The following is a 23,487-nucleotide window of genomic DNA, read 5'->3' on the forward strand; positions in this document are numbered from 1 at the left end:
AAGCCAGCAGGTGTAATCTGTGACTGCATACTTCATCAGTTCTTGCCAGCAAAAGCCAAACAGGATGCTAATTTTCCAGAAATTGAAAACTTGAATCTTATCATCTGTACAGAATTAAAATGGAAATTATTTGAAATAAATAAAGAAGAGAAAAATTGTTAAGATATTGGAAAGAGATAAAATAGATTCTAATTTATTCAGATTACAGAACTTTCAAAGTACAGAAATATGCTTTAACTCAAAGGAAACAGATGAACTGTTAGCTAAAAATGGCAAAAAACTGCCTTGACTTTCTTGTTGAAAGGATGGTTATTTTCTACAGTTTCAGCAATGAGCTAAAATGAGCAATTTATTTTGTATTTATTTGCCTTCAGACATGTTTCTATTTATGGCCACATGGTATGCTCAATGGAGTCTTAAAATAGTGAGGCTGGGTTCACAGGATGACTCAATGCATCAGCATGTAGAAGAGGGTGGATGCAGCCTCTCTGCTGGGGGCAGGATGGCAGCAAGTTCTCCGTGTTACTCCCCTATGGGTGTCCACAGGCTTCCGTGAAAGCAGCTGGTTCAGTCCCAGTATGTCATTTTGAAATAACCACAGTTAGTATTTGACATCCCTGCTGGTCTTACCAATTTTAGGCTAAAGGCTAAGTAAACTGTGGTGAAAAATATTGGCTCTCAAATTTTGTGACCACTGGGGTCAACTCAAACAACAGTGATGGTTAAGGGGAAATGCTTCTGTTGCAGCCACCGGCCGCACATGGATCTTGTGGACTAAGTACTGCACTCTCTATTCAGTAATACTGTAGAGGCTGTGGGTGCCCAGCAGCAGTGGCAGCTCGGTGAGGGGAGGCCAGGGCTGCCCCAGCCGGATCCAACCGGTTCCAGCTGGACACAGCTGGTTCCAGCCAGATCCAACCGCCCTCCGCAGGGCGCGGCTGAACCACGGTCGGGGCAGCGGCACCGTGGGAGAACAAAGTCAAGAAAGGGCAAAACATGACACAAAAGATTCTGAGGAAAAAGAGGAACAACCCCATGAGCAGCAAGGTGAGAACACAGGGAGAAAGCAATGCTGCTCCAGGCCCTAGAGCAGGGATTCCCCCGCAGCCTGTGGAGAGGACCATGGTGGAGCAGGTATTCACATCACAGTTGTGCTGGTTTTGTCTGAGGTAGGGTTACTTTTCTTCTCAGTGGCTGGTACAGGGCTATGTTTTTGATTTGTGCTGAACACAGGGTGGATAATAGAGATGTTTTTGTTATGGGAGGTTGGGATGAAACACAGCCAGGACAGGTGACCCAAACGGACCAGAGGGATGTTCCAGACTACAACATCATGCTCAGTAGATAAAGTAGAGGGAAAAAGGAGGAAAGGGTGGTACACTTGGAGTGATGGCATTTGTCTTCCCAAGTAGCTGTGATGGGGCCCTGCTGTCCTGGAGATGGATGAACACCTGCCTGCTCATGGGAAGCAGTGAATTAATTGTTTTGCTTTGCTTGCACGCCTAGCTTTTTCTTTCCCTATTAAACTGTCTTTATCTCATCCCATGAGTTTTCTAGATATTACTCTTCTGATTCTCTCCCCAGTACTGAAGGGGAGGAGGGCAGGGGGAGTGAGTCTGGCTGCATGGTACTTGGTGCAAGATGAGGTGAAACCACAGCAATAGCCCATAGAGGACCCCCACTGGCCCAGGTGGATATTTTCCAAAGGAACTGCAGCCCATGGAGAGCCTGTGGTGGAGTACATTTATACTGTAAGAATGCAGCCCACAGTGGGGAGGAGCCACATTGCACCACTGAGTCTGAGGAGGAGTTAGAGGAGTTGGAAATGAAGGGCTGAAGCTGTTCCTGGGAAGAAGGTGTATGGAGAGAAGGTATCCTATAATTTTTTTTTTTCTCACTATCTTAATTTTTTTAATTGACAAGAAATTAAATGAGTTTTTCTTCAAGTTTAATCTGTTTTGCCCATGAGGGCTGAAGGTAACTTATCTTATAACCTTTATCTCAACATATCTTTTTCATCTTATTTGACCACTTGTCTTTTTGAGGAGAGGGAGTGAGAGCAGCTGAGTAGTGGCCTGCCAGGCAGCCAAGTTCAACCCACCACACACAACTCACATGAACACTAAATTAACTAATTTATATTTTAAATAAATAAATTACTTAATCATTAATTCAAGCATTTTTCAGTTCTTCAAAGTCGGCATTCCTGACTGAGATTTAGCATTGAAGTAGAATTCTTGAGTCAGCATCCTTCTTATGAAGAGGGTTTTTCTAGTCTGGCAGCTCTGGATGTCATGCAGGTGTTTTTGCAAGACAGTATATGCCATCCCTTTTCAGGAACTATGTCTGAGATATTGTCTGGTCTATTTGAGGTCAACCATTTTATCCTGATGAACAGGATAACTCTGTTTAAATGCCAACAAGTCTTTTACTTGAATTTACTTAACTCAGCCCTCTTCTGTGGTAAGGAAGTCTGCCAGGACTTTATAGTTACTTTATAAAATCCATCAGATTTCTTATGCTTCTAAGCATATATTATGAGTGCACTTGAATTAGAAGGTGGGCTATTTTTAAAAATAGTTTCTCATCAACACACTTTCTGATAAGTGTGAAGAGTGAAAATTCTCTGAGTACCCTCCTCTTCCATGTATTTCTCCATCAATTCTCAGAGACAGCTGGCCAAGCCAGGTGGCTTTGTTTTGGAGAATGTGGCATCAGCTGATTAAAAACATAGTGGCCAACTTGTGAAAGTACCTTCATAAGATGAATACTCATCTATTTCATCTGTGAATCAACACTCCAAAATCTGTGCAGTGAAGGTATGCATGTCTGAACAAATAAATTAAATTGATTATGTTCAGTCAAATACCAACTTCTAACTAAATCTCCCTTAAAACAAATCTATTTTTTATGCTTATATTTCTATGAAGTGCTTCCTCATATCCAAAACAAGACAGATTGCTGCTGGGCTAATACTGTATCTGCTGCCAGGAGTCTGTGAGATCCCTTAGAAAGTGGAAGAAATTACTACAGTTTTATTAAAAACAAGCAGACAAACAAACCGTAGCATTGCAGTGGGAAGATATTGTAGTGCTCACATCATTGTTTTTCTGCACTCTGCTGTCCCCAAGGAAAGTACGTACGGAATGGACGTCATTGGTGCAGATGCTCAGCAGCTACTTCCGGATATAATTAGGAAAAGACTGTTCTGCAATACTTTTTTTGATGAATTACCAGGTGTATTTTTGATATGAGACTATTTTTTTATATAGTCTTCTATTTTGTAAGACTGTTTTCTTACAATTTTATTTTTATGTTGGAAAAGCTGTCCAAATTGCTTTTCTTTACCGTGTTTTTGCAAAGTTTTTATAACTTCTGTGTATTAGATATCATTCTTTTGTGATTAATTCTGTGGACTTTTACTAACTTACTATGTTGTTTATTCTTCTGCTTAAAAAAAAAATATAATTTATTCCCTGAATATAAATATTTACTGTGAAAATATATGGTGAATATTTGCCGTTATACCATGCGTTATGATTAATTAATTCAATTGCTCCTGTGTTTTTTTCTCACCACTACACATGAATTTTTTATTCCAAATCTACATCTTTGTTAATATTGCCATTTCTCATTTTAGTGGCAAAATCTGTTAAAGCACATCTTGGCTGGACTTGTTTACAGTTACGTCTTCGAGGTTATGATTGGTCACATATTTCATTCACCTCTTTTAGCCACTTATGAAACTAGTTCTGTGTCTTTGGGTTTAGAGAGAGCATGATAGAACATTTTCCTTGAACAATTATATCCATATTTTAGTAAGCTTGTTTAGTTCTATCTTTTTGTTTGTATCTTTATGCTTGGTCACATCTATATGAAGTTCATCTATGCTATATTTAGCATATTCACCTGTATGAAGACAGTTATTTCCTTGAATAAACTGACCAGACATTTTGAATGTGACAACAGGTTAAAAATAGCTGTGAACAGTGTTTTCACTAATGGAGCACTTGAAGTTATGTTGTTAGAAATTACTGGCACTTAAAAAGAAATATGCAGCCATTTCCCACTGGATTTGTTTCCATAGCGATGAGAAGGTTATGGTGTAAGCAACTCTGTGGATATTTCAGATTTGGGGTTTCATCAAATTCCTAAAAACACCTTTTGGACCTAAGTTTTTGTATTCTGCTGGGATTATTCTAACTATGTATAGCACCACAATCTATGATCATTTTTCTTTGAAGACTATGATGCAGGAGAGAAATTTATCTTAATAATCATAGGCATCTAAACTTTTAATCAATTTAAAATCTGTTGTCCAGGTCTAAAGCAATAATAGTAAACTCCTTTTATATTCAATAGAAAAGAACCCCCACTTCCAGAGAAGTTAATCGTCTCATAGAGTAAACATGTATTGCATAGTATTATTTTTATTCAAGATATAGGGCTTGTTTTCAGTGCTAAGTTACTCTGGGGTGTTGTTTGTATTACCACTTATCTGACATATGGGGACACATGGGATTCTGTAGCTTGAAGTAAGTGATAGATTGCACTGGAGACAAGTATATGATTTGGTGTAGCTTGAGCATTGTTTTGATGTGTGATTACTCTTGTTTAACCTTGTCTCAAGAAAAGTCGACCTGTCCATAGATAACTTAAGTCACATATTGTGAAGAAAAAACCCTAGGAACATAACTACCTCTGATCATTAATTTTCTTTCATTGGAAGACTGACCTTGATCTGCACCTCAGATCTGCTCATGCACTTTTTTTGAGTGCTCAGGCAGCCTAACTGTATAAGAGCAAAACAGTGAGTAATGATTTGGGAGTCATGAGGAGATGCTAAGTTACCATCTGATGCTCTACACATGGACATGATCAGCTACTTGACTGGGCCCCACTGGCATATAGCAGTGAGCCATAATCTGAGCTGTTGCCAATTTCAGACCAGTGCCATATTCCACATCTTACGCTCCCTGTTTGTGAGAGGGATTTGTTCAAAACCCCATGCATGGGGGGTTTTGCAGTGCTGCAATACACTGCAATGAGATGAGAGTTTGAGACTGGGAAAACTGTGGGCTTTGCGTGATAGACAACAGGTGTTACTACTTTACATAAATTCATTTAGTGTCACTAAACCTGTGAGATTTGGTTGGGGGTTTTTTCTTCTGTTTAGGAGCACAGTCAAGAGCGCCTTGAGCATTCAGTGGGTGCTTTTACAGAGTTTTCTTCAGTCCACATCATAAGTAAGAGAGCTTGTATTCCCTGTGCTAGAATTCCCTATGGGTTTTCTGTATATTTTGTAAAAATGCTAACCTTTCACATCCAAGGATAACATTTCTGCAGTATTTTCCCACAGAATTCAATCAGTAAATAAGTTCCATCTTTCTGATTTGTTATGCTAAAACTGTTTGAGTTGCAAGCCATTAAAAGCTTGCTTAGCAACTCAGTTTCTTTAAGGAATCCCACAATCTGGTACTTACACTGCATTAGACTCTTACCATATGTTTTGTTTGGGGTTTTTTAAGAGATGTGTGAGGTTCTCCTTACACCTATTCTTGAAGGTGCAGAAAGCTCCCTAATTAGCACTATCAAGTGCAGTGTGAAAGCCCTGATCACAGCCCCACATTTAAACCAGAGTTGTTTCTCTAATGGTTTCTGGTTATCTCCATATATAGGCAGTGGTTTTTCTGTGATGTGAACACCAACACATGAAATTAACCATGAACTGTCAATCTCCATTTATAGACAATTATCCAAATACATTGTTCTGGTGTTTCAGACTAATAACTCTCTTCAAGTTATGCTATAGCTTCTTGTATCTTTCCCTCATAAGCATGTTTTCCTTAGTTGGTTTTTGTACACAGTGTCTAAAAAGCTTCTGAGGAGTCTACCAATGTTCCTTCCTTCCAAAGTGACTTTGATGTTCAATTTTTAATCAGCTTAATTTCCCACGAAGTTTTGCAGAGGTGTACTGCAAAAGCATGTATCACATTATTCAAACAACCCACTTGTGTCTGAATAAAGGGAATCTTTCTCTAATACATCAGTTTCAGAACATACAGAAACTGTTTGGACAAGATTTAAAAACTGGAGGCTGCCAAGGAAAGCTATGAGCATGACCACTGAATTAAAAAATGTATCTCCTAGCAAAAGGATTTAAAATTTTGGCTTGGTTAGCTTACTAAAGGCAATGCTACAGTATAAGTTTCCCTCAGACATTTCAGAATGACTATACAAGGGGCACAAATGTTGTGATGGAGGGCATTCCAGTGTAACATGGAGAAATGGTACAAACACCAGACACAACTCCCAGAGTTCATGAATTCAAACTATAGCAGAAATAACCAATCAAACTCACAATTTGGATAAGAATTATTCCAGGTTCTTTTCTCTGGTAATATTCAGACCTTCTTTTTCTTGACACATAGAAAACTTTCTGGGTTTTTTTCCTTCTCTGAAGGATTAGTTTGTCAAATAGAAAGAATAACTCCATGTTTTTTCTACCTACTTCTTTCTTTTGTTGTTTTGGGGGTGGGGTTTTTATTTGGTTTTAGATTTTTGGCCTTGCCCCTCAAAACACAGCAAATTTTCAAAAGTAATTTTTCCAGAATACATCAAGTGACTCTCATTCTTTGTTGTGAATAGTAAAATTTGATTGATTGAAAATCTAAAATTTGTTATATGCAAACAAAACAGTTTTGGGCTGGGAAGATTTTTTTTCTTTCTGTGTCCTGCTAAAGTCTACACAGAAGGAAAGGTGTGCCACCTATTTACATTTGCTTTGTTTGTTTGGAAGATTTGTACTTCACAGCTGTTAGCAGCCAGTTTGCCATGGCACTTTGCCTGAACCTCAGCAGTGGAAGAGAGGGCCAGAAAAAAGGTTCATAAGCACCCTGATATTGATATTGATAGATTGTCATTCCCAATTTGCCTTCTCTATGTGTAGATTTGTCTCAAACAACAAAGAGCCCACTTGAATGCCAATTCATTGCATTGCATTTTATGTCTCAGTTTCACTACAAAATTCATACTTCTCTTTAGTTTGAGAGCTAAACTGAGCAGGAAGTGAAATAGCTGACTGCCAGGACATTCAATTGTTCATACCATGGAATGGAACGACAGAAGGGAATTCCAGCAAGTCAACTGTTCAATTGCACAATTGGGACCCACTTGGCAACTGGTCTTAATCACTACCCTTACTGTCCCAGTCACACCACGGAACTGCTCAGTTTACAGTCTAATTCCTATCACACACAATCAGCAGCCCATCCTACTTTAGGGTTTTCTTCCACCTGGCTATATAACCTTACAATATTTCTGAAAAGTCCTATGTTGTGAAAAAAAAGTGCTACCTGAAATAATCCCATCAGATCAGCAATTATGTTCCTTCTGATAAACCAAGACCATGTGACAATAAAAAGTCTGCTAATCTCTTGTGGAAATTATTCTCAGGTTTGTGTTCCATTATCCAACACATGGGGGTTTATTCTTTCTATTCCATTGAGACATGAACAGGAAAAAAGGATGCACTTTCTGAAATACCCAAATGTCAGAGACAAATATCTTCCCAAACAAAAAACATCCACCATAAGAAAAAAAAAAAAAAAAAAACCACAAATCCCCAAGAACTCTTTTAACAGCAGGATTGGGCTGAAGCAGAAGCAAAGGGATAAAGAAGGCTAGTGAAAAAGTACAGAAGGCATTTGAAAGTTGAGGGAGCTGGTTGGGCACCCCTGTTGTGGCAAAACAAAAGGAAAATTTAAAAAGTTAAAAAGTAATCATGTTACTGAGAAATGAGAAGGAAGACAAAGAAGGAAATTTTCCACAGACAAATAACTGTAAGCAAAAAGTTAAAGTATCTAGCCCTATAAAGAATAATGGAAGGCAAAGGGGGTAAAAGGTCAGTGAATAGGAAGGGCAAAAAGAAATGGTTAAGGAGAAATGTAGATGGAAATGAGGCAGCATATTTCAGTTTTTCATGTTATATGTATTCCTGTCACTTTGAACAACTGGAAGATAAATGTGAATTTCAATGACTGAATAGACTGAGCAAAACTAGACTACAAGTGTGCTTAAAACAAGAATCACCACTGATAAATGCAGGAAATACTTCAAAGGTGTAAATGGCTCTTTTCTAGATTGTTTATTTTCTGCAAAGAGAAGTTTAGACAGGTAAATAAGTAATGGATAATTATTGTCATTTTGAGGCTGTTACCTGAAATTAAATCCATCTGCAAGCTACACCTGGTCAAATAGCTCTTTCTTATTAATATTTGTTCAATGGTTAGTTTCCTGTAGCAGATGAACTTGTGATGAGCTAGTCAGGAACCTTTTTATTTCCAAGGACTTTTTGAATGTCCTCAACAAACACTTCACAGCTTTCTGTTTGCCATTGGATACCTGGATGCTGGGTGAACAATCATCAGAAAACCTTTGACATATATGAAGATGTTATTTGCAGGTGTGACCTAACCCACCTGATATAAGCATTTTATTTGTGCCTGGTTTTAAGTACTGAGGTCCTGTCATCTGGCAGTCATAGGTGAAGGGTTTTGGGAGTCCCCAGAGGGCAGTTCTGGACACTGTAGTTTGGTCACTATGGGTCTGTCTATGAAGATGGGATTTTCATGAGGCATTGGCAGCTTTAGGTGCCTAAATCCCATTCACTTGGTGTTGTTATTAAGAATACAACCACATATATAAAAAAATAAGACAGATTTTATATTTGGATGTTTCCACTCTGTTCTCTTTCAGATTTACTCATTACATGATTTCTGATGACGAAGACTTTAAGATAATCTCCAAGCTGTTATTTTCTAAAATTATTTTTTGGGGGATATGCTTGTATGGGGTTTTACTTTCATAATTCTCACAAAATAATGGATTTCCTAATTTAAGGTATAGGTATTTTTAAACTTGTTGAGGTAAAATATCTAAAAGATGCATAGATGCAATTATTTTAGGAGGATACAGATGGATACTATAATGACTGAGAATTGCTTATTTTAACTGCTTTTAAATAATCTCTGGGGACTACATCTCCTTTATGCCAAAATGCAAAATATTACATGGAAGAAAGCGAAAAGTTTGTAACAGACAAGTTTTCTAAGTCCTTTGTTACTTAAGTAAAGAACACAAAAATCCAAAAACAAACTTAAAATCCCCTAGTAATCTTACACAGATACATGTTTCCTTTCTAGGCCTCTGTATTGTTTAAAATTTGGAAGAGGTATAAGATAAATAGACAATAAAAAATTGTATATTCATTTGGAATCTTGCTTGAGATCAGAATGGTTACACATGAACAATTGAAATCCCATCAACCAGAGGGTTTCTAAATTTCATGTAGTGACCCTCAGCACAGGGTCAGGACTGTTTAGGCCTGCTGAAGATATAAGTTGATGGCACCATCTCTCACAGCATAACAGAGCTGTGCAAAAAATTGGAGACGATTCTCCCCCTCTGTGTTGCTCTTCCGAGACCCCACCTGCAGTGCTGCATCCAGCTCTGGGTCCTCCAGCACAGGAAGGACATGGACCTGTTAGAGTGGGTCCAGAGAAGGCCACCAAGATGATCAGAGGGATGGAGTACCTCTGCTGTGAGGAAAGGCTGAGAGAATTTAAATTGTTCAGCCTGGAAAAAAGAAGACTTCAGGCTGACCTAATTGTGACATTCCAGTACCTAAAGTGAACTTACAAGAAAGGTGGAAAGGGACTATACAAGAGCATGTAGAGACATGATAAGGGGAAATGGCTTCAAAGTGAAAGAGAGGAGGTTTAGATTAGAAATTAGGAAGAAATTCTTTATTGTGCAGGTGGTGACCTACGGAAACAGGTTGCCCAGAGAAGCTGTAGATGCCCTGGAGGTTGGATGGGCTTAGAGCCCATCCATCCCAACCATCTTTGAACCCATTGGATGGGTTCAAAGCCAGGTTGGATGGGCTCTGAGCAAACTGGTCTAAGGAAAGACTCTCTACCCTGCTCATGGTAGAGAGATTGGAACTGGATGATCTTTAAGGTCCCTTCCAACTCAAGCCATTCTATGATTTTATGATTCTGTGATTATATTTTCATAACATATGATTTCAAATTAATATCTCTGACTTACTTTTATGACATATTTGTGAATAGCATTGGGATTGAAGAAAGTGTTACATCTTAGAGCAGTTGAATTTTTGTTTTTGATTTTCCAGATTAAGATAAAAAATTGGCGTAGGACAAAAAGTGTGTTGTAAAAATAAATCTGAAGGAACAAGTAATTCACTGAAAAGTCTCTATATAACACCCTATTTTAACTTTGTGAAGTGGCTGCAGCTACCTGTCAAACACCCACCCATTCCCTTGCTCAATCCCCTTTCCTGAGGGCCAGGATGAAAACAGAATGAAGGCAAGAAGACTCATGGATGAAGATAGTGATATTTTAATAAGGAAAGTAAAATGAGTGTGTGCAAGCCGAGGAAAAAGAGGAACAAATTCACTCCTTACCTTTGGTAGGTGCCCAGGCCTATATTGTAGAGCAGAGCTTCACACCTGTAATATATACTTGAGAATGCAAATGTCATTACCATGAGCACCCTTTCCCCCCTCTATTCCAGAGCTTGACACCACACATTGTAGACAATCCCTTTGGTCAGTTGGTATCAACTGTCCCAGCTGTATTCCCCCACAAACCCTTGCCAGCCAATCTGTCACATTAGCAGTCACACAACAGAAGGCTGGTAAATAGCCCAAGGTTTTTTTGCATGAAAGTATCTCCACCAGGAGTCTTACAGTTTTCATAATCTGTTATGAGCTGTGACTTGAATAGCTGCAGACTACATGAGAACATGTGTGTCGCATTTAGGGAGTCTTCTGTGAGTTGCTGCTGAAGAAAATATTCCAGTGAGACCTTGAAAATATGTGTCTCTCTTTAGAAACAGGGCTAAAAGGGACTGCTCAGAGACTGATGGCTTTAAGATTTTTGAGAGATGCTTTACTCCTCCACATCATGACTTTTATTTTCATTAGTCTGAATAATGTGACTTTTGCCCTAAGGAGAAATCCAGATTTTGTATTTTTGAGAACAGATTGACAGTTATTTAGGTATCTAGTGTTAATATTAGAATATTTCTGAGTTTTTCACATACACAGAGTGTACAGAAACCTTCTGAAATTACAAAAATGGACACAAATCTAGAGTGTTTCTGGTAATTTTGCTTCCAGAATATATGTTTTTGGTGTTTTTTTTTTTTTTTTTTTTTATCGGTAGCACAGAGACTTATGCATTCAGAATTAGGCAAAATGTGGGATGTTCCACAAGTTTCAAGTTTTTAAAGTTTCAGCAATACAGTGTGGGATGGCAGCAGTGAATCCCACTCTGAGAAAGGTATGAGCTTTCATAAATGTTAGCTACTGGTAGCAATTCAAAACCTGACATGGAAGTTATCTCTTCATTCCTCAGCCTAGGTTTATGACTTAAAATATCACACATTTCATTAACATTGTGGATTTATTCACTCCCTGGCTGTGATTGTCAGAATATAATTAAGTAAATAAATGTTCAAGGCAGCAAATATATCCTTGTCCTTCCTACTCTTCCACACTCTCCATGCTCTAAAATAACTCAAGTTTTCACTTTATTCTTTCCTTCTATTCATTAAATCATCTTACCCTGAGATTAGATCAGTTGGTAAGATCATTGTGCTAAGGACACCAAGGTTGTGTGTTTGATCTCCATATGGGTCATACACTTAAGGTTTGGACTTGATTCTTGTGGGTACCTTCTGTGATCTCTCCTTTTTTTTGTTCTCATCTGAGTAGAAGAATATTTAGAGAAAAAGATATTGTAGGCCTTCTAAGTCAGGTTACTTTGCAGAAGAGGAATACAGCACATTATCCTGATGAAGTTGTGATATTTCTTGAAAGTAGACACTCACCTGATAGGAGCCTTATGAGAGGAGATAGAAAACAGCTAGAGAAAAAAGAACCAGAAGAGGCAGCTGCCCAGTCTATTCAAAAGCTTTTATAAACCATTGCTGCTGCTTGGAGAAGACTTGGATGCAAAATGGAATTAAAGAATATGCCTCTCATCTTCCATTCCACCAATGTCCTCATCTCATCCCTTTAATCAAGTTCAGTATTACTAATGTGCCATAAGCCCTTTAAACATTTAACCACTTGATCACCCCAAATCATGTCACCCTCAGTCACTTTTATTATTGTTGTACAAGAACTGAGAAAAGATGTATCTGTGAAATGAAATTCACTGTCTTCGAGGCTTGACTCCAGCCTGCATATCAGTATTTGCAGGGTCTGCTGAACATGATAGTTCTGGAAAGAGAAAAGGTGTAATCATGTTGCTGTCCCAGTGAGATGCTGTGAGAAGAGGCAGTGACACATTAACCTGCCTTTACTGCTTCCAGAACCTGAGCCTTTAATCTTGGACATACCTTTGCTTTAGGTTGCTCAGCAGTAATTCAGCTATTCCTATTGTTCCATACTGCATTGAAACATGTAACAGTGGTCCAGAAAATACAACTGTCTTACAAGACGAGATATTTTTACCTAAAAGGATATTCTCAAATACAAATATATTTCAGGCACATGGTGCTGTGTAATCAACTGAATCAATACAGTAGTTCAACTGAAGCCTAGCATAAAGTAATGCTCACCTTATTCACTTATTAAACATTTCCATTTCCTAAATACAAACTACTACAAAATGGTTTTATAATCAGTAGAAAGACTTGCAGTGTTAAGATATGTCCTTTCCCTCTTGTCTGTTTTTTCCCTCTCCTGTTATGGATGTCCTGCATGCAGAAAAGCCAACCAGAGGGTGGCAATTCTATTTTGCAACAGAATTTTACAGTTTCCGAATTTTACAGTTTTCTTGTGGTCTGGTGCTCCATGAGAAAACATCTGGTGGAGCCATCATGTGAACAACTGAACATGAAAGTGAAAATGGAGTTTTTCAGTCTGAGGAAAAGGTTTCTGCATCTGACTTGTGGAAGACTTTTTCCTGTTTTCCTGATTGAAAACAGGCAAGATTTTCATCTGAGTTTTTTCTGACTCACAACAGGGATGTGAGTTTTTTCCTTTACACTCCCCTCCAATGGCCTTTTAATTACTTTGAGATGCTATTAAACATTATATTTTTATATTAAAAATATACACTTTATATTAAAAATTTATTTCAAGATCATATGCTAGCATGCAGGCTAGTAAGATTTTGAAAGGAATATGGGCCCATATGCTAATGTAAAAAAGAATTGATGGATATACTAATGCCTGTAATATCAAAGTAAATACATTTAGAATTTATAGACTACCACTGAATTCTGATTTAAAAAAGTTAAATCAAAAGTATGTTTCCAGTACTAACTTTACTTCCCCTGCTCTCTAGTATTTCTCTTTGATATGCAGAATGAAAACCTTCCTTGCATTCTCATTCTAACAGTGCACACTTTATCCCTGTATTTTGGTAAGTTAGTTCTTCTGCTCTCTCTGGAGCTTCATAATAAAAAAGTTAATTTATTTTTTTGGCAGTTGATTCAGTAAAATTTCTGTCACAATATCTGCATTGTACTACCTATTTTTTTTTCTGCAATTCATGCTGCCTTTTTGGTATACAGTAATTTTTTGACAGATGATTAATAAGACTACTAGAAATTACATCCTTAATATTGTTGAATTTGTTTTCTCATATGCTGGCCAGTCTTAACCACAATTACAGAGCTGGTCTTTGTCTTGAATACTTTTTGTGATATAAAATATAGCAAGGATGCAAAGTTGCATCCACCACTAAAGTCTCTGATGAAGTATTTTATTACTAGAATGTTTAGTTTTTATACATTAGAAAGAAACCGCCTTATAGTCCAAAATTAGCAGCAAAAATAGATACTTTAAATAAGCTGTAGATTAATTATTTGAGCTCAACTAAGAAATAGTTGCTCAAAGATCATTTATTTAGTTTATCCAATGCTACTCCTATGCAAAAAATATTTTCTTTCTTCCCCAGTTTTCTTCTATATTTAAAATGTCTTTTTTTTTTTTTTTTTGCTTTTATCATTCAGTCTGTGTATCCATATTTGAGGTACATTTCAATCCATCATATTTCTGAAGACACCTGTAATGCTTTATCCTATGGATAAATCCTCAAAATTGCAAATAAGGTAAAGCAATAGAGATCAATGTCTTTCATAGCAATGATCACTATGGCATAGGTACTGTTAAATCCATGTCTTAATATGTACTCTTGGAGAAACATGGCTTCTGGACATGCACATATCCTTGATTTGAAGGTATCAGGAGAAAGCACATACATTCACTTTTTTCATTTTATTTTCCTATAGGTGTTCCCTTTCAACCAATTGGCTTTGTCTTACATCTAGGTTATTTTGCTTCACCCTTAAGAAAAGAAATATAAAAACTTCTAATTTTTATGCACATGGTACATAACACATCTAGAATCATCTTGGTTACTCACATTAGCAGCTTTGGTATGGCTGGAATTGTAATTTTGCAGAATCAGTGCATGAGACCATTTGATTTTCATAAATTATTATTGTTTTATTTGTTTGTTTTTTAATACATACACACAAACTGAAATGTAGATGTGCTAAATATTTCCTAATGGTGCATGTTTTAATTTGGGTGTCTATAAATGTTATTGCCCTTTGGAAATCTTGTGACTCCTTAAAGTGATTTGATTTCTGAGGTTATCCCAATTTCTCTCTACAGACTTTACTGTTTATAAACTTGCAGCAGGCATGAATAAAAACAGTAGAATATGACCAAGTTTATAATCTAAAGCAAAAATCAGAATGATTTCTGCAAAGCTAATTCTAATTTATAGCACTACAAGTCAGATCCAAACTTGAACAGATGGTAATAATTATTAATGGTAAATACATTTAATGAAAATAAAATAGAAGAAGGTTGTGTAGAAACAAATCAACTGAGGAAGTCAAGAAGATTAAATTTATTTCATTGTATAAGAATCTCTCAGTGTTGAAGTACCTGCTTCCAGATGTATTATACATGTTAGTGGATTCTAGATGCTTTGTTGTTCATAGCAAAATGGAACTGAAAGTTAGAGTTGGACAGAAAATGATTTTCCCATCCCCAAAGAATGTTTTTAGTATTTTAAAATTTTCCCCAGACTAAATCAGGATGAAAAATTGGACTGTCAAAAGAGTTTAAGAACTGAAATTAAAAGATAAAGAACAGATTTTGTAGAAGAAACAATAAATAGTGTTTTCAAGGGCTTTTCAGCTTAGGAAACATATCTATGACTGTCTATGATAGCTGCTGAGAAGGTAGATAAGCAATTATTCATTGCTTCAAATGAAAAAATGTTGGGAGCATAAAATGAAGTTTGAAAGTAGCATAAAATGCCTAGTTACACTTGAAATGCTTCATTTGAAGATGCTGTAGAAGCAAAAAATTTGCATATGCTAAAAAAATTGCATCCTTGAAGAAAATGATCCATGCTTATTAAATGTTTGGTAGTTATTGAGCAGTAAAATCCTGCATTTCAAAATATAGGCTGAAGAAGCTAAAGTGTTTGTGTGATTTTATACTCTCTCCTAAAGATTTGCTATTCCATAGTTTTCATATGACTTAACATAAACATATACTCTTGCATTTTTATGTTTATCATTTATGTAAAATGCACACACAGAGATGAAGATTAAAATAATATCAAATTAAATTTTTTTGTTCTGCTAATTTGGAAAAAAAATATTAGAAGGTTTATGAAATGTTTTCCTTAGCTTCTAAAAATAAGATTCTCTTAAACGTGAAAAAATGCAATCTTTTGCTTTGAGAAAATGTAACAGAACATTTCAGAATTTCAAAAAGCAATGCAAATACTAGAAATGGAAATTTGCCTGTTTTCCTTTATGGTAAACTGTATCAATTTGGTTACATTCATATTTCTTGGGAAAAGAATACTAACAAGATTATTCTAAACCATTTCTTGGTTTAGATAATGGAGCAATTGTTAATGGTTTAGCAATTGATTTGAATGTAAGAAATCCTATTGTTCTAATGAAAACATACTGAAACTAATAGTAGACACTATTAGTGAAGAGAACCTCATCTTCAGGACATTTTTTATTTTAACACATGGCTGTGTCATGACTCAATGCTCTTGATTACCTAGATAACAAATCAGAAGACCTAGGAACATGATAGAAATTTCTTCTTTGGATAATGGTATCTACAGGCTTTGAAATCTGAGATTAAACTTGTGCTGAGACTTTAAGTTCAACACACATGTTCACATATATGGAACATATATGCATGTGTATGCATGTGTATGCATTCTGTGTTTGACTAGGTGAAAGAATATCAACTAGACTTTTGTACATGTCTGTGTTAAGCCTACAGAGGGTGGAATCTACAATGGGTAACCTGGGAAGAGTGCGGAGACTGACGTATGAAAACATCAAGCTTTGTGTGGTGTGGTCATTAGATTGGAGGGAAGGGATGCCATCCAGAGGCACCTGGACAGGCTTGAGAAGTGGAACCTTGCAAACCTCGTGAAGTTCAACAAGGCTGAGTTCAAGGTACTGCACCTGGGTTGGGGCAATCACAAGCAGAAATACAGGACAGGTGGAGAACGGACCAAGAGAATATCTGTTGAGAAGGACTTAGGGGTGTTGGTGGATGTTCGGTGGTGTTGGTGGATGAGAGGCTGGACATAGCCTGGAAATGTGCCCTTGCAGCCCCAAAAGGCAATTGTATCCCGAGCTGCATCCAAAGCAGCGTGGGCAGTAGGTTGAGGGAGGGGATTCTCTCCCATTACTCTGTTCTCATGAGAACCCCCTTGAGTACTGGCTCCAGCTCTGGGACCCTCAATATAAGAAGGACATGAACCTGTTGGAATAAGTCCAGAAGAGGGCCATGAGGGTGATCAGAAGGACTGAGAACACTCTGGAAGCAGTGGACAAATAGGCAAACATGACTGCTGAGAAGGTAAATTGAGGCAATTGTGTAAGATAAAAAAATTCCCATATGTAATTTTTCTGCTGTTACCACTTCTGGAATAGAAGAACTTATCCAAATGATATCATTGTCTTCAAATAGGCATTTTTAGGGTGTGATTCACCTCATCTCAAATGTACAAAGCACACTGTGAATCACACATGAAAAGGAGCCCTCACTGACTATAACAAGAGCTTAGTGTGACTCCCTTGCAGGAAGCCATCTGGGCTGTATTTTAAGCGATAGCAACCCCACCCCCTCTGTCTTGTTTTGGAGTGTGTGGTCCACACAGACTGTTCATCACTGAGGAGTGTCCATGGAAGAATGATTAGAAAGCAAATGAGATGATGTTACTGTGCAGCACTCAAAGCACTCTGTTTCACCTACCAAAGAACAACACAAGGTGGGGGATATAACCATTTGAATGTAGCAAGAACAATCAATGAAACTGTAATGGCTGGAAGTCACAATTAGATAAGAAGTAAGATACATATATTTGGCTACAAGGATGACTTATTATGGGAGAAATGCATAGACATTGTCAGTATCTGGGCTTTTTTCATGGACATTGCGTGACTTGGGATATTGTAACATCTTTCCACTTCAAACAAAAATTAATTCAAAGATGCTTTGGAAGTCTCCTTCTGATAGAAGATTGTTAGATTGAAGAAAAACTATTTCTGATATTTTAATTCCATAAATTTTGAATGCACTTTTGAAACAAATGTAAATATTACAAAATTATTCAATAATACCAGAAGACAAGTGAGGAAAATCTTAAAAGAAAGACCTGTTTTCACAAGTCGTAATCATCCATCACCAGCACCTGATACACTGAATTTCTAGACTCAGCATCAAGCACCACCACCAAGAACTGTGCACACGAGAGATGGTTTGTTCAGATCCTGAGATGTGATTGTATATTAAAATAGCTTTTACCTACATCAGGTGTTATAATATGTAGGGCTACCATCAGAGAATAAGCAATTGTTGGGAAACAAAATTTGACTTCAGAGACCAGCCTTAAGTCATGAGTTTGTATACTGAAAATACTCTTGCATTATTCAGTGAAGTTGAACATGTTTTTTAGTAAGATTTTAATGCTGCAAAATAGTAGAATTAATAAAAAAACTTAAATCATGGTAACTCATAGTACTGTTTTAGAGTTTATACTACATTTTACTAAAATTATTTGAGATTACCAAAATATTTCCCAATTCTCTTCAGGGAATTGTGGCTGTCCAACCCCCAGGGTACATTTCACATTAAATTTGTAAGGATTTGGATATCAGGCTGATAGTTTTATGGACAGAAGGCAATGTTCAGAAAAAGCAGAGGAATCCCATCCTCTTCAAGGTGCAGGAGATTACAGCTGGGTGGAGATTTACCAGGGGACTACAGCTAAGAGGGCTCTCCATTTCTGAGCACAGAATAACACAAACATGGTGCAGCATGAGGAGGGAGCTGTCCAATGACATAGCCCCTTCCTGGCTCCCTCATCATTCCTGTGACAGTGATACAAACAAAATCACGTTTTAGGCTGAAAATGAACCATGGATTTGGATAGCACTGATTGTTTAGTGTATTAGCAGAGGGCAGAGTTTACATGCAGTATCAATTAGAAAATACTTGGCAATGAAAACAAGGCCAAAGGCCTTTCTGTTTTATGGCCAAATCCTGCTCATTTTCCTCACATGAGTAGCTCTAATGAAGTCAGCCTGAGCTCAGTGATTTCACTCCAAAATCTCTTAAATCTCTTATAAGTTGTAGCTAAAATTTGAAAGTATTTTAAAGGGAAACTTTTAACCTCTATCCCTAGTTACAATTTTGGCTGCTTCCTTCATCATACTCTTCTCAGATCACCACTATACAAAAGTTCTAAAAAATCCCTCCAGATATTTTCTTATTATTATTTTTCTTTAAATACTATAATTCATATTTAATTCCCTTAATTCTGTTATAGGTTTCTTAGAAATTCAACATCATAGTAATCATAGGTGTTCTTTGAACTTCCCCACAATGTTGCAGGATTCAGAAATACTAAAGGCAGTCTCAGATTTTGTGTTAAAATGTATATTTCATATCTCTTTCAGTAGGTTGTGCTGTGCCAGCAAAGGTAGTGATTTGTCAGAGAACTTCTCTAGGGTAAGAGTGATGTGGGGTGGAAGAGATGAGCTGTGTGGTGTGCCTTTGGTGCATGGTGTTACTGAGAGGGTGCAAGTACTCCTTCACCAGCAAGTAGCTTTACACAAGCTTGTAATGGTTCAGGGCTCATTTTTTTCTTTGTTGGCCTTGTGACTGACCAGCTCTCAGAGCATCCTGGGTGTGAATCCCCACAGTGGGGCAGTGCCTGTCCCTGTCCCTGGGTGAAGGCAGTTCTGCTGCTATTCTGCTGCTGACACTCTGCAGTTGCCTCCTCTCTGTGTAGTCAGAGGAATGTCACTTATCATCAAGTCATGGAATGGTTTGGGTTGGAAAGGATCTTCAAGATCATCTAGTTCTCTTGCTATGGACAGGGAAATGTCCACTTGACCAAGTTGCTTAAAGCCCTGCCCAACCTAGCCCTGAGCACTTCTAGGAATGGGGCATCCACAGCTTCTCTGGGCAACATGTTCAGTGTCTCACCACTTTCACAGTATAGAATTTCTTTTTGCTATCTAGTCTAAACTTTCCCTCTGTCAATTTGAAGCCATCCCCCCTTGTCCTAATATTGCAGGTCCTTGTAAGTAGACTCTGTCCAGCTCTCCTCTAGGTTCACTACAGGTATGGGAAGGTGCTCTACGGTCTGCCCAGAGCCTTCTCTTCTCTAGGCTAAACAACACCAATTCTCTCAGCCTGTCATAGGAGAGGTGCTTCATCCCTCTAAGCATCTTCATGACCCTCCTCTGCACTCACTGCAACAGTGCATGTCCTTATCTCTTGTAGCATTGCTCACCTTCACCAAGGAAAGAAAAGACCAGAGGTAATATTAAGGAGTATTGACTCCTTACTCTGAGTTAGCAAAAGTTTGTCAATGTCTGTGATTGCTCATATTAATAATAAATAGAAGTACAAATTTAACCTTTAAGTTTGCAACTGATTCAAATGACTTTGACTATATTAATTATCAGGAATTCCTAATCAACTTTTGGTGATCCTGTATGCTGCCCTGTATTTGGATAAGGGAAAATTAATATCTAACTAGGACTGGTTTTTATTTTTAGAAAGAGAATGGAGAATAGTTATGAGAAACTATTTCATTGTCACAAACAATTGGCCATTTTCTCGTAAAGAAGCGAATTACTTGGAAAATGTTTCAGATCTAATACTCTCCTAATACTTGGCTTGTTGTGTAACAGTTCTCTGTGCTTTCTAAAATCCTTCACACAAGCTTTCAGATTTAAGGAGGAGTGAGCAATGGGACAAATTATTTTGTTGAGATAATGTAGGAGAAAAAAATCTGATTAAGTCTCTTGTACTATGCATTTGTGTTTTGTGTTTTCTGTTATATACAGAGATTTTGCAAACCTTCACTTGGGCTTTGGATATTAAATTCTCTATGATAAAGAAACTAATATGTCACTAGAAGACTAAATAGAGCACAAAAAGATTAAAACATCCAAACTTTATTTCCATTGAAAAAAAATCAATCATTAAGTCTGAAGTAGTTTTGAAAAATAATTAAGCTAAAATGCTGGTTTTTATTTGGCATGTTTCTTGCTCCAAATAAATTAGAAAAAAACCCATAGTTAATGTATACCAGAATTTCAAGGTTTCTTGCAATCGTGTTGCTTGCTTGAACTATGGGAGAAAAAAATCCAGGTTGTATAGAATAATGACCTAAATAATCTTTGTGCCCTGAAATCATGTTTTTGTAGAAACAGAACTTTTCAGTTTTGGGTTTGTTTGTTTGTTTTAAAAATCCTGCTTTCCCTCTGTGTAAGAAATAATACATTGCCAAATCCTTGCCATTTTGGAGAATCAGGGCTGTTTCCCAGCTTTTCTAGCCTCCTGATTTCTCATCACAGTCTGTAACTGAGACCACATTAATCTCAAAAGTACATGTCTGGCTCTAAAGACTCTCTGTAAAGTGTATCTCCCAAAAACTTCTAATAGCTTCCCAGTTCCTTAAAATTTGGATCTTGGCACTGGTGTTTCTAAGACCTATCTATCAGCTAGATATTGACCCAAAAGAGAAGTCTCAAATACAATCCTCTATCCAGAGATAGGAAACAGAGCAGTAAATGCTCTATGGTAATTTTTCTTCTTCTATGCATTCCATGTATTCCATGGCAGGTGTTGTCTATTTTATTTTACATGCAGAAGAGCTCTAGGGAGTTACAGTTTGACTTGCAATGTTACCAAGATGTCTGAAGTCTCTACACCTCTAGAAAAAAGAAATAAACTTCATCTGTTTTGCCTTATCAGCTCCTTCTAACACATTACCATCTGATAAACATATTTTGTCAAATGTTGTACATGTAGGTAGCATGGGCTGTACATGTTTAGTTATTTCTTTTTTTATCTCATAGCTGATTGGTAGGCTTAAACATATTTCTTAAACATTATTTTTACAGCTTCCAAAATTTAAATGCTATGAAATCTGTCTGTAGTTCTGGCAGTCTGTAAACTTTTAAAAGTTATCAGTTGTTACATACTGGCTAAAAACAACTTGAGGATTTTTATCACATTAATAAAAGCATTTCCAACCTGACATTAAAGTAACTCTTTGGACAAAATTCAATTTTGTTGAATGTACCTGTTATGCCTCCCAAAAATTCAGTTAGGCATTTCTTCCTCCTCATTTGCTTAAAATGGCTTCTCTTCAGGGAGACCAAGAAGAAAGTTGCATACCAAAATAATTTAAGTCTGAAGGTTCTTTGTTTATGTTACTTCCATTCTGGAGCCCAATCTCTAGCCAAGTCAAGACTAGATTGCTTCATGTTGCTGAGTTTAGTGCATCCTGATTATTCCAATCTGAGTAATTAGCTGTAATCATCAGCCCTTACAGATCCATTAAAATGGTATAAATCTGGAATAAATCTCTATCAGTTTAAAAAGTCTGGGCCTGAAGTTATATGGTTGATATCAAAATAAAGTTCATAATTCTATGCATTTTTCATGTTTACTTTGTTCCCCATCTCACCAGGGTTGAGTTGTGTTAATGCTGATGTAAAAAAATCCAACATTGCCTGATACATATTTCTGATAGGTACATATTTATTTACACTCAATATGTGCAGGTGCATGTGCGGTTATTTCCTTCGTTTGAAAGGATGGGGTTGTTAGATTTGGTATGAATTTATTTTTCTTCTGCAGTACATGTTATTTTGAGACACATATTTTAAAATTGAAAATCTTTACAAAAGGGAATCAAGAACATTCTAATAAATGCAGAAATATTCAGGAAAATAGAAGGCAGAAAGGTGCTTTAAGCCATGGCAAAATTTTCTTTTTGGTTTTGAATTATTTGGTTTCAGGACTGTCTTCATAGAAAAGACTAAACACTCTAAGTCTCCTCATGTCTCTTCATTGACCCTAATTGTGAGTGAATCAGCCCCATGGACACTGGGAATAATAATTCCAGTTAGAGGAGAGGGAACAGAAAAAGGAAATATCGTTTCACAGGTGTTGACAAAATCTGAGCCTGAGGCTAGCTCACATAGGTTCTCAAACAGAAAGGGAATCCCACAGCGAATCACCCAGATTCTCACGGTGCTAAAATATATAGAACTAGAACCAGGGAGTATCTGGGGAAGAATCCAATTTCCCATATAAAATATAGGTTTGAAACAACTATAGTGGCTGGTTTGAATAATTCATTTAATTTTGACCAGCATGTGGATTCTGTTGCAGAAACGTCATAGTTCCTTTTCATATGTGTGGATTTACACACAGCTTTATTTCTGCTCCTCCAGGTACCCATTAAACTGTTTGTGCTCCCTGGGCCTGGGTCGCGCTGTGCGTGTGCTGCGGGTGGCAGTAAGTCTGTCTCGGCGCTGTACGTCAGTCCAGGCAGTGCAATCATGCTGCTGCAGTATTGTTACACCACCTCCAAGTGCTTCCTCATGGGGAGAAGAGGTTGCCATAACAGTTATGCATCCAGAGTGAGCAGCAGCTGGTTGTAACACCAAGGAGTAAAGGCAGGGTGGTGAGAATGTGAAGGATGCTCCACCTCAGACACCAGTTGAACACAAACTTCCAGAGTGGCAGCTGCAGCCAGCTATGGGTTGGTTGTGCCCTCTAGCATGAGTGCACAGCCTAATAAACAGTGAACATGGGCAAGCTCTGGTTTTATTTCTACTTCCTCTCCTCTTACTCCTGTGGGAGGGAAGAAACTAAATAGAGGAGAAGGAGGAAAAAGCCACATGTATCTCCTGCAGCTTTCCCAGAAGCAGTAGGCAGGTCATGAGCCCTGCATTGCTCCAGGCAATGCTCTAGAAATTAATTTTTCTCAGTAACCCCAATATGCAATGCTACTGACTTGAGAAGAGTGGCTGGACAGCTACCTGGCTAGGGAAGGAATCATCTCCCTGTA

General features: G+C 37.5%; 1 long non-coding RNA gene across 1 annotated transcript; it reads left to right on the top strand.

The window, feature by feature from the left end:
- The first annotated feature begins 921 nt into the window (after positions 1–921).
- On the top strand, positions 922–23,216 carry LOC128785812 (uncharacterized). Its single transcript, XR_008430042.1, has 4 exons — positions 922–1,047; positions 14,054–14,152; positions 16,367–16,552; positions 22,868–23,216. It is a non-coding gene; the product is annotated as an uncharacterized LOC128785812 (long non-coding RNA).
- The last annotated feature ends 271 nt before the right edge of the window (positions 23,217–23,487 follow it).

Source organism: Vidua chalybeata, chromosome 3 (genome assembly GCF_026979565.1).
Source record: "Vidua chalybeata isolate OUT-0048 chromosome 3, bVidCha1 merged haplotype, whole genome shotgun sequence".
NCBI classification, from domain to species: domain Eukaryota; kingdom Metazoa; phylum Chordata; class Aves; order Passeriformes; family Viduidae; genus Vidua; species Vidua chalybeata.